Source organism: Artemia franciscana, unplaced genomic scaffold, assembly GCF_032884065.1.
Source record: "Artemia franciscana unplaced genomic scaffold, ASM3288406v1 Scaffold_740, whole genome shotgun sequence".
NCBI lineage: Eukaryota > Metazoa > Arthropoda > Branchiopoda > Anostraca > Artemiidae > Artemia > Artemia franciscana.
The window spans coordinates 52,360-65,583 of NW_027067498.1; positions in this window are offsets into that span (position 1 = coordinate 52,360).

The window sequence follows — 13,224 nt, forward strand, 5'->3', positions numbered from 1 at the left end:
GGGGGGCTGATTCTGAAAATTAGAAAAAATGACGTATTTTTAACTTACGAAGGAGTGATAGGATCTTCATGAAACTTCATATTTAGAAGGACCTCGTAACTCAGATTTTCTGAGGCTCGTAACTTCCTATGGGTAAGTCTAAACTTAATGAAACTTATATATTTAAAATCAGCATTAGAGTGTAATTCTTTTGATGTAACTATTGTTATAAAAATTGACCTTATACAGACTGATATATACCTTATACTGACCTTATACCTTATACGGGACTTGACCTTATACAGACTGGATAACTGCTGAAACGTTTGACAGCGATTTGAAGCTGCCTCAAGTATATGCAGCTTCAATAAATGACCAAGACACAAAGAAAATCACGTGGACGAAAGGACACAAATTTTGGCTATATCCATTATTCCTCTTGCTGTCGCCAGTTCAATTTTAATCACAACCCTGAATGATGGGATTCTGGAAACTGATGTTGCAAAGCTAAGAAAATGAGGGAGATGAAGAGGCCCGAGATGTATTGGAAGTTTTAGAAGAGGGCTACTGGGTAACTTGGTCATTTTTTATGCTAGATATTACTATGATTTATTTTTCGCTTTTTATAGTTGACCCTATTTCGGTTCATTATGGATTTTCAGACCAACAAGATAAACAAATTTTGCTCGTCGTTGCTCAGTATGTATGTATAAAATTTGTGCCAGATAGCTTTATTTCAAAATACGAAATAAAAGCCGCCAAGAGATTTTTTTGGTTGTCCAGGTTCGTGATGTATATAGCACAGCCCTTCTCAGTTCCATTGGGATGGTGCTGTACATGCATTTTTGAAGAATTGCATAAAAGTGACCAAATGCTGATTGCTGAGTAAGGTCTGGAAACACATTCAAGCAGGAGTGGAAACAGTTGAGAGCTTTATTTTTTTGGGAGTATTTAGCGAAAAAATTTTTATGTCAATATTTTTGTTTACCTTCTCGTAAGAATATGGAACTTCTACTCTTTATATGTGTTTTTAGGTTCAGAGGCCAAAATAGCAATGCAGGATATCTTGAACACAAAATTAATATTTCATCGTTGTCTATTCTAAAGAATCTTCTAAGTTCAGATTTTTCACTGGTTTAAGAAAAAAACTTATCCGACTAATGGTCGAAAGATCCCTTGACTATTGAAAAAAAAAAATCGCTTAAAACGTCAAACCACAGGCTAGTTAAAACGGCTAGGCACAGGAAAATCATTGAGAGCTGTATAACGACTCATTTTAGAGAAAATTGCTACATCTAGTGCTTTTTATAATTAGAAATCAAATAATTTTTAAAAGAGAATCAATTTTGACAAAACAAAATAGATTTTCACGCACAATCTTGATAAATGCTAATATAATCATATAGGTTACTAGCTGTTGGGGTGGCGCTTCGTGCCACCCCAACACCTAGTTGGAATTGAACCTGGATACCTTCAATTAAGAGCCACAGATATTTCCACTATGTTAACTCTAGCCCATGGCGACTGAAATATTTAAATGAATCGTCATTAGCATACATCATCATACTGTAGCCTTAGGACTACTGTTGCAGTAATAGCCACAACATCGTAAATAATTAGAGAATGATATTATGTTTAATTGACGAAAAGCAATAGGTAACTAGTATGTGTATCGTATTCACTGCAACTACTAAAGAATGAATTCTAGCCAACAGTAACCTAAAATTCAAAGCAAGTTTTAAAAAAAAATAAAAAAGATCAAGTTAGGGAAAGTCACTATTGAGGCTGATTGAAAAATGGAAGCCATCTTTCGATTAATCTAAAGTTTAAATATTTTCTACTATCAGGAATAATATCAAAAAAAGAAATCACTTGGTTGAATTACAATTTTAAACATGATAGTGCATTGTTAATTGACAACTACTACCGTAAAGAGGCTTTATGATAGTCTTCTCTGGGGGAATGTCAAATTGAAATCACTCTGTAATAGTGATGATACTTATCTATAAATCTCAGATTAAGTTCTTTAAATTCCGGTATAATGGAAAGTTTTTTTTAATGGGGTGGGTAATAGAAATAGAGCGGTAAATCGGAAATAGGCGTTTGATCGACTTGAAACATTCAGGCATCTTTTTTTGGTTCAAAACCTTCAAATATATATTCTTAAAGGAAGAGAATAATCCCTACTATCATTTTAACATCAGTCCCTTAAAAAAATGTCATTAGTGACAAACGATTATGACATCATTCATCGCATTGTATACGAAGATGTAGTTTTGTCAAAAAGTTTATTTTATATGTTGTATTTTGGAAATTATATGAGGCAATATATGAAGCAATTTCTTTTATACAAAGTAGCTGCGTAAAACTTGCGAATATACAACATTCTTCGCTGTCCAATTGTCGCTGCATATAAATAGATTGTCAGGTTTACCTAAATGGAACATGCAACGTACAATTGTCCATGAGAAAAACAATCATTATTAAGATCTATACCACACTTTTCCAAAGATTGACCTTGAGCTTTGTTGATGGTGATTGCAAATGCTAATCGAATTGGGAATTGCAATCTTTTAAATTGAAAAGGCAAATCCGTTGGAATCATGGGAATGCGAGGAATAAAAACAGCCTCACCCTCTAAAGGTCATGTCAAGATTATTGCCTCTATTATGTTTTCCATTGTTTTTTTACGGCAAGTCGCGTGCCATTGTGAAGCTTTGGAGGGTTTATGTTACGTAACAATATTATTGGTACGCCTATTTTTAGTTGTAGCACGTGTGGTGGAAACCCTGGAATATCCAAGGAATTTAAAAATTCAGATGGATAATTAACCGCCTCATTTGGTTCCAAAACTGTGTCGACTGACTTGTAAAGGACTGCCTGGTCTCGAATCTTGGTCAAAACAACATTGTTGATTTCGTTGACGTCTATATTTTTGGGTGCAAGAATCGCTTTTTCACTTAGCCATTTATTATTTTTATAATTGTTTAGAATATTCGGAAATACTTTTTCAATCAATTCATCTTTGGACGTCACTAAATTACAGAATTCAGCAGGTAGTTGTATACGTCCTGAAATTGAGTCTACTGGGAGCTTTCCGTTTCCAATTGCCAGCAATTGATCTAAAATGTTTGACCAGAGTCATGGTTTTGCAATCGGACGCGCATATTTTTTAGTTTAAAAGTTAATTTTAATGTCTTTACGTGTGCCTATAAATTAGAATTTTTCAGGCAAGCATTTATTTCGTCTGCAGGGGTTGATCTAGGTATTATAGGTAATGTTTGCCTGAAATCTCCCGCAAGCAATATTAAGGTGCTGCCAAAGGGTTTCAAATTCCCTCGCAAATCTTTCAAACATTAATCCAGAGCCTTGAACGATTTTTTTTGAACGTTGCAGCTATTCCGGACGAAGCAATTGCCAACGCTTTATGATATTTTGATCGAATTGATGCCAGAATCAGTTTTATCACAAACGTTTTACCAGTACCTCCTGGTGCATCCAAAAAGAAAATTTCTCCAACGTTTTCATCGACACAATGCATTATCGTATCATAAAAGTCTTTTTGTTCCGACGTTAACTTGGAAATGTTATTTTGTACATACGACAATAGATCACTCGTGCTGTAACATTGTGCACGATCCAATTCTACACATGTCGAAACAGAAGCGGTACGATTAGGCAAAGGCATTCCCAAATCCTGAAGAGGTTTGTTTGCCATATTTACGCACAAATCTTCTATAATAACTAAATTGTAGTTATAAATTTCTGATGTAAAATCAAAAGTCATATCTGACGTCTCTAACCGTTTTCGATGGAGTATATCTTCGGACATTTTCGATTTATATTTTTCCCATAACTCTGTAGGAGCTGAAGGAGAGCAAGTTGTTAGTATGATTCCAAACAATGCACGAATTTGACTTGGAGTTGACGTTTCGCACGCGTCATTGATGCAGTTATCCCAGTGTTGGTCATTCTGCAATAAATTCAGAGCCTGGCATGCACTACGGTAAGTGTCATGTGTAGTACCGTTTACAGTTCTCAAATACTCAAAGGACGTCGGACCGGGTACAATCACCAAAAGCAGGCGTAGAAAGAAGCATTCGTGTTGATTGGGGTGAACTGTGTAGAGTTTTCTTATCGTGGTATCTTTGAATATGGTAGGTTGGTCGTCGACTGACTTACCTTGTTTTCAACGTTCAAATACTTTATTTTTAATATTCCATGTGTAATACGAAGGCACTTCAGTATACATCAGTTTTTTGCAAAAGAATCATTTTTGCGTAGCGAAAAAAAGCAGTTAACGTTGTATCCGGTGGATTCAGGGCTCTTTATTGCACGTTGGATTTCAAAAATAAACACGTTGACAATTCTGTCAATGTACCGCTAAGTGAACAACAGCTGGACTACGTTCATGTATCGGAAATGAAAGAATTCGCCAAACAGCTTCATTATTGCTTATGTATCTTCCAGCCTGATATTATACGATTTCGTCGATATCACTGATTTCGGACTGCAAGCCAAAAATATGTAATACGAAGGCACTTCAGTATACATCAGTTTTTTGCAAAAGAATCATTTTTGCGTAGCGAAAAAAAGCAGTTAACGTTGTATCCGGTGGATTCAGGGCTCTTTGTTGCACGTTGGATTTCAAAAATAAACACGTTGACAATTCTGTCAATGTACCGCTAAGTGAACAACAGCTGGACTACGTTCATGTATCGGAAATGAAAGAATTCGCCAAACAGCTTCATTATTGCTTATGTATCTTCCAGCCTGATATTATACGATTTCGTCAATATCACTGATTTCGGACTGCAAGCCAAAAACAGCCATGTCACTGCCTTTGTTGACGTATATATGTATTTGATTGCCTTTACGAGTTACATTATTCAACGTTTATGTGTGCATTAAATGTTTTTCATAATAAAGGGGAATATGGAACAACCCACTGGTGATCTACGTCGATGGTGGTACCGTTACGCTTCTTTATTATTGCTGTTTTACCGCCATCTTCAGTAGATCTTCTTCTATATTGTGGGTAACCATCATTGCCAGTAATTGTGTTGGGTACTAAAAGTCGAGGCTATTGCTTTGTGCACCTTCCTTTGGCCATGCATGGTGATTTTTCGTTCAGTGCACCGCAAGGTCCCTGTATCATATTTTTTACCACAATACCCTGTAAGCCCTTATCGACATTTTCATCAGGTATTTCAGCGGAAATCACATCATCAGTTTCATTAGAAGTAATTTTATAATGTAGCCAAATTAGTATATGTGCGTGTGGCAATCCTCATTTTTGCCATTCCACTGAGTACATCCAATATCGCACTGACCCAAACACTTCAAGTTTTACTATGTAGTTCATCAGTGATTTCAACTTTTGCCGGAAGACATTGGCCGTAATGTCATGTCTATGAACCGTCGATTGTCCTTGAAGTAAAAGCTGCTGTATCTTGTCCCAAGATTGATTACATGTAAGTGTAATAAATTAAATCTGGACGACCGTAGAGACGAACATACGCAATAGCATCTTGAGCATATTCATGCATATGACGGGGACTGCCAGCATATGACGAAGGTAAAATCGTTAATTTTCCAACGTTTGTGGTATTACCGTCATTTACAACTGCATCTGGCAAATGAATGCATTGTTCAGAGCAGAGCTTGGTCTGATTCAGACGGATAAATAGCAAACGTTCTGATTCAAATTTTGCATAAATATCAACGATGTATTGGTGAAACAATTGACGGCATTTTAAAATATAATTGTCTTCATCCTGCCGAATCATTAGTCTATAGGAATAATAATGCATTGCGCTGCATTTCTTATTCATTTCTTTGCTAGTGGCTGGATTTATCAATTTAATATTAAAGTGATAGTCGTCGACTCCATACCAAAAAATGATAGGATGTTGTAGGGAATCGTAGCATCGATGAGTTTCAGCAATTCAAACCAACTGAGCGTTTCGCTTATGAAGAATAATATCTCGAGGTAAAAACTGATCACCGACCATAACGATTGCCACTTCGTCGATAGTTGGAGCATTGTATCTACGCACATGTTGGCCAGGAGGCGTTTTGTCAGTGGAAATAACAATTTTATGTGTATCAGTAGGCATCAAATCGATGGCTGTTTTGAACAGACGCACTAAATTATTATTTTCGTGGAAAAGGTGTTGCAATTGAGAAACGATTGTCCTTTCAACGTCGGGAGAAATTTTGCAGCGTGCATTCAATTCAGAATTTCTATCACTGATGAAGTACATTTGTAAAAATTTATGATTCTCGCCTGAGAATGGTAGAAGGGACCCTGCTCTATGATAAATTTGCCCTTTTACTTTGAAAGTAGGCATAAATTGATCTGGATTTTCGATTTGGGCACCAAACGACGTCATTTGGAAACATGAGTTATATTTTCTGATCTGTGATAAAAAAACTCTTAAATTCTGACGTAGTTCCAGTAAGCAAAGTCTTCAATGGCTCTGGTGATGCAGCCAGTAGAGGAAGTTTAACTTTTCCTGAGGCGCAACACATTCCCATTGTTTCACCATTGAATTTCAAGGCCTTGAAATAGGGACAAATTTTAGACATAGTCCCGCTTTGAACACATCTACTCAAGCTATGATCATCGACTGGGTCGCTCTAGTGATTCCTCGGCACACTTGCTTTTCTTACTTTCTCTATCTGCCGCAAGCCTATTTTCACACTGTTGTTGTGGTTACTCGGCACGCTTTCTTTTCTTACTTTCTCTATCAGCCGCAAGCCTGTTTTCTTGCTGTTCTTGTGATTACTCGGCACGCTTTCTTTTCTTACTTTCTCTATCAGCCGCAAGCCTGTTTTCTTGCTTTTCTTGTGATTCCTCGGCACGCTATCTTTTCTTACTTTCTCTATCAGCCGCAAGTTTTTTGGCATAGACTCTTTGAGCAGCTTCCTCGGCTGTTGCCATTGTAGGTTCTTCAGTCATTTTACAATTAAAAATTTTTCTTCACGATCTTCTTACAATTAGAAATTTGTCTTTGAACGATTTTCTTAAATACTTATAATGACGTCATATAATAAGCATTGTCATAACAAACATGACAACAAATAACTTCATGACGATATACAGCTCAATCCTTATAATGACGTCACTCGACAGACAGACAGACAGACAGACAACTTATTTTTATATATATATATAGAAGATATAATCTGGCGTAACAGACATAGTGTAACAGACATAAAACACATACAACTTATTTTTATATATATAGATGTATTGAACAAATGGCAGAACTCTTTTTATTTCATTTTCAATTTTGTCTTCCTAATCATAGAAATCTCTAGTCTTCATGCTTTTAATAAAGCTTCCCGTGTGGTATGACCCATCCTTATCAATGACTTTATTTGTCGTTTCTTCGTCACCAAGATATCCAGAAATATGTTTTTTCCACTTAATACAAGCTCACCTGTTTTCAGAATAGAAGCCTTTTGATTTTTATGGCAATTGAACAGCCAACCTTCTTCGGCATTGAATTCAGCCCACAAATAGGGCCCGCAAGTCTCACCACATCCAAAGACTTCTTGAATGAGAAGACCCAATTCCACTAAGCTATCAAAAACATGGTCAGAAATAATGCCCCCAATGCAAAACAACCGTAAGCATTTATCCATACCAACTAATTTTCTTAGGCGATATTGTCTTACGGAAGAAAAATTCTCAAAGAATAATCTCGTTGATATGTTTTTGTACCTCGCAATCCGAGCGTCAGAAAATTTTGGCAGTAAAACATAAAATTTTGTTAACTAGTGTTTTGTCTTCTATGAATTGTCATTACATAACAATACTAACTTACTACTGTAACAAAAAACTTTTTCCATTCCCTTAAAAAAATGATTGATGTTTTGTCCTACGTTAATTTTCGTTTAAAAAAACGTAACATGAATTTGTGAAGAAAAAAACCTTTTAAATTTTCTCAAGAAATGATTGATGATTCGTCTTTCATGAAAATTAATATGTTTTGTCTTACATGAATTTACATTGAGAAAACGGTAAGACCAAATTTATTTAAAAAAACCCATTCCTTTGCACTGAAAAAAGTGACTAATGTTTCAACTTACGTCAATTTTCATTACAAAAACATTACGTAAATACCTGTTAAGGTGGAAACAAACCTTTAATTTACCTTGGAAAAGAAAAATAACTTTTTTTTAAGCAAGGTTAGGCTTACTGCTTTTAAGTGGGGTAAGTTTAGATTAAGTCGGAGCAGCATGCCAACTATGTGCAATAATGCGTAGACACGTTAGTATTCATTGAGTGCAATGAAAACTCGGAGTTCATTGATTTCCAAAGAATAACTTGGGCCCTATAAACATACAAAAGGTAGAAAAATTTTCAAATTAAAAAAAAACTGTCCAGAAAAAAATGTCTCTGCAAAAGTTGTTTTGCTAAAAAGAAAATTACGACCAGTATACGTAATCCTTTTTCATTTCATATTCCAAACAAATATCGTAGCAAAATATTTTTTTATAAGTATATACGGGGCTATTCAAATACATGAAAAAAAAGTTGAAAAAATTTATGAGTTAAAAAAGGCAACTGCAAAATTTGTTTTTCTAAAAGAAAAAATCACGACCAGGATAAGCTTGTCATCTTCAGCTTTGTTTATGCACTTCTTACATTTATGTTTAAATATTACTTTATACTTTCCTCTAAAGGTTTGAATTCAAACTAATTCATGGATTGGATTCAAAATTGATTTGCCGTCATCCCGCGGAAGTTTCATCTCGATAGTTGAAATTATTGCTCCAATATTAATTATTGATTATGCCAAAGTCTATAGCTATTTTGATCCTTGGGGATAAAAATATCCATTGTTTGCTTTTTTTAAGGATTCTACTTACACTGCAAATAGAGAGATAGAGAGAGAAAGAAAAAAAAAAAGAGAGAGAGAGAGAGAGAGAGAGAGAGAGAGAGAGAGTTGGGGAGAAACAACAAAATATGTTGTATGATAGTCAAAACACTATTATAGATGTCATTGTAAAGCGGTAATGAATGTATTAGGGGCATATTGTACAAATGGGTGATAAAAGGAAGCCTCACGACATGTTGTATTAGAAAGCTTCCGTCATTGCAAATCAAAGAGACCAAAACAATCCTCGGGTTGCTAGAGAAGGCGGTGAAATTGGTGAGGAATTCGATGAGGGAACTTTGGTCGAAAGTGCAGGACAGGCCGATATGAAGAACTACTTAAGATGCCCAAATCGCCCCTTGGCGTGAGAGGAACTAAGTCTAAGTAAGCCATTTAATGCATTCCCAGGCAGAATTCTTGTTGTAAAGTCAGTATCGGCTCTATTGTTATCCTTGTATCACGGGTGTCACTCATAAGAAACAGTTCAACACGTGCTACAATCATGCCCGTTCGTCCAAGGTATGCGGATCAAGCGTATAAAGTGGTTAATTCTTTGGCTGAGTATCTGCAGCGTGATAACTTTAAATTACTCCGGAAATTCTATTTGACAAATGGAACTCAACAGCTCAAGCCAGATTTAGTAATTTATAAAGAAGGGGTTGCCTACATGGTGGATTTGACTGTGGCCTATGACCACCCTGAAGTCTTTAAACGAGCTGCTGAAGAAAAAGTACGAAAGTAGAGCGTTCTTACTCCAAGAGACATTCCTGGGTTAGGAGAAATCAAAGCTGTGGATGTAATCCCGATTGTTCTTGGGACACGAGGTGGCTGGAAAAGGGCTAATTCAAAACTCAACAAGGTACTCAAATTACCTCGTAGTTTCACATTGATTAACATTATTCGCACGATTAAGGAATCGATCATTATGTTGAGGCTGTATAGTAGTCCTCAGAGACAAAACTCCCGATACGGCAACATCAACAACACTATTTCTAAGTCTAGCATAGCACTTGTGATCTGATAGTATTGTCTGTGTTTGACTGAATCCTGATAAATTCCCACTTCATATTCCTCTAATTCTAAAGAGTTCAATTCATTTCTCTGAGACTTTGCTAAAAACCTAATTCATCTATTTCAGACTCTAGTATACCATTTGCAATTTGAGAGTAGTATTTGTGTTTGCCTCAATGTTGATAAATTCCTGCTTCATATGTCTCTAGCTCTAAGAAAAATCCGATTCATCTCTCTCAGACTATGGTAAAAACCTAATTCACCTATTTCAGACTCTAGTATAACACTTGTGAGCTGGTAGTAGTGTCTGTATATGACTGAATCTTAATAAATTCCCACTTCATATGTCTCTGCTCTAAAAAGAATCCGATTCATCAATAGCATTTCATAGTATAAAACTTGTGATTTGCTGGTAGTATCTATGCATAATATTACATCTCTCAGACTAATCTCTCAGACTCTCTCAGACTAATACTAATCTCTCTCAGACTTTGGCAAAAAACCTAGTTCGACTATTTCGGACTCTAGCATACCAATCGTGAGCTGATCATAGTGTCTGTGCTTCTCTGAATCTTGATAAATTCCCGCTTTGTATGTCTCTAACCCTGAAAACAATGCGATTGATCTTTCTCAGACGATGGTAAAAAACTAATTCATTTATTTCAGACTCTAGTATGCTACTTAAGATCTGATAGTAGTGTCTGTGTTTGACTGAATCTTGATAAACTCAAATTCATATGTCTGTAACTCAAAACAGAATCGGATTCATCTCTCTCAGACTTTGGTAAAACCCTAATTCATCTATTTCAGACTGTAGTATAGATTGCCAAATTTGTCAATATGCTGCTTCCCCCTTCCTCGACCGTGAATTAACCTGAGAGAGAACCTCCAACAGGTTGAACCCAACCCACCGTGAATTAGCATGAGAGGGTTGACTCTAGTTCAGCATTGTCGAGTGATAGCCATGAGAGGAAAATTTTCAAGTAAGTCAACCCGTAGTCAACCTGCGTGTGTTCCCCAGCGAGTACCTCCAACAGGTAGGACTCTAGTTCGGCATTTGTGAAGGGACACACATGCATGGAATGGTGTAGCATAAATGGCAGACAGTAACAACGGCAATCAAAGGGATAAAATTAACCCTTGACTCGGCTGCCCACTTAATTCAACAATCTGTCTTGGCTTTTTTCTACAATTGGCCATGACTTTGACTTTTCCCACAACTATTCCCTCTTTTTTAAATTCAAAAAAATTCACTAGAGCTCTCTCTCTCTCATTGGGTCTCCCACTGGCATTCTAGTCAACTTTCCTTGTTAAAAGTTTCGAATGTCGGACACATGCACACTCAGCGGTAATAACCCTTCGCTTCACATATACCAACAATATAGTCATTTTCATATGAGGTTCCCATCTAGCCCATGTCCCCTGTATAGCAGTCAAGCTTCTCTCTCGCTCTCTCTTTCGCTAATAAATACCAGACAGACAGAGAGTCATTCCATCTAGCTAATGCCCACCGCTTAAAGTACGAATGCTTAAAGCCGTTGAATGGTTAGACTGTTTTGTTTAGCGGGAATCAATTGCTAAACAGTAGACCAACAATATAGTCCTTTCCTTATGCCCATGTTTTACCACAAACATGGTTTAGCTGATAGAAGTGTCTGTGTTTCACAAAATCTTGATAAATGTCCGCTTCATATGTCTCTAACTCTAATAACAATGCAATTTTAACACTCAGACTTTCATAAGAACTTGATTCCCCTTATTCAGACTCTAGTATACCAATTGTGAGCTGATAATAGTGTCTGCGTTTGACTGAATCTTGCTAAATTCCCACTTCACATGTCTCTAACTCTAAAAAGAACCCAAAATCATCTTTAACAGATTTTGCTAAAAACCTAAATGACATATTTCAGACTCTAGTATACCACTTGTTAGTTGATAGTAATGTCTGAGTTTGACTGAATGTTGATAACTTCCCACTTCATATGTGTCTAATTCCACTAAGAATTCGATTTCGTCTCTCTTAGACTTTGGTAAAAACCTAATTCACCTATTTCAGACTCTATTATATTACTTGTGAGGTGATAGTAGTGTCTGTATTTGACGGAATTTTGATAAAATCCCAGTTCATATGTCTCTAACTCTAAAAACAATGTAATTTCAACGCTCTTATTCTTTCGTAAAAACCTAATTCAGACTCTAGTATATCACTTGGGAGCTGATAATAGTGCCTGTGTTTGACTGAATCTTGCTGAATTACCACTTCATATGTCTCTAACTGTAATAAGAATCCAATTAATTTCTAACAGACTTTGCTAAAAACCTAATAGATCTATTTCAGACTTTAGTATACCACTTGTTAGTTGTTAGCGTTGTCTCTCTTTTTTAACTGAATCTTGATAACTTCCCACTTCATATGCGTCTAATTCTCATAAGAATTCGATTTCATCTCTCTTAGACTTTGGTAAAAACCTAATTCACCTGTTTCAGACTCTAGTATACCACTTGTCAGTTGATAGTAGTGTCTCTGTTTGACTGAATCTTGCTAAATTCCCACTTCACATATCTCTTACTCTAAGAACAATCTCATTCATGTCTCTAAGACTTTGGTCTAAACCATATTCGTCTATTTCAGACTCTAGTATACCGCTTGTAAGTTGATAGTAGCGTTTGTGTTTGACTGAATCTTGATAAATTCCCAATTCATGTGTTCCCAACTCTAGAAGGAATCCGAATCATTCCTCTCAGACTCTGGTAAAACCTAATTCATGTTTGACTCTGTGCTTTTGTGTGTGGATTTATCGTATTTCTCTCTCACAGTGCCTGTGTGTTTGGCTGTGTGTTTGCATATCTCTGTGTCTATCATCGTAGGTTACGTGTATGACTCTGTATTTTTTGTCTCCCTCTCTCCCGTGATTGTGTGTTTAACTGTGTGTTTGCCTGTCTCTGTGCCTATCTTTTTGCGTTTGCGTTTCTGCCTCTGTGTGTTTGTGTGTGTTTTTTGGTTCATAAGCTTCCCTGTGAGTTTGACTGTCTGTGTGTCTATGTTGGAGTGTTTGTGTGTTTGACTCAGTGTGTTTTTGTTTCTTTTTTGTCTCTCTCTGTCTGTGCCTGTGTGTGTGAGTGTGCGTGTCTGTCTCTGCGTCTGTACTTGTGTGTTTTTGACTCAGTATTTGTGTGTGTTTTTTGTCACTCCCTCACCGTGCCTGTGTGTTTGCCTGTCTCTCTGTCTATCTTTGTGTGTTTATGCGTGTTTTGTTTTTCTCTCTCTCTCACCTTGCCTGTGTGTTTGCCTGTCTGTCTATCTTTGTGTGTCTGACACTGTGTTTGTGTTTGTTTTTATCGC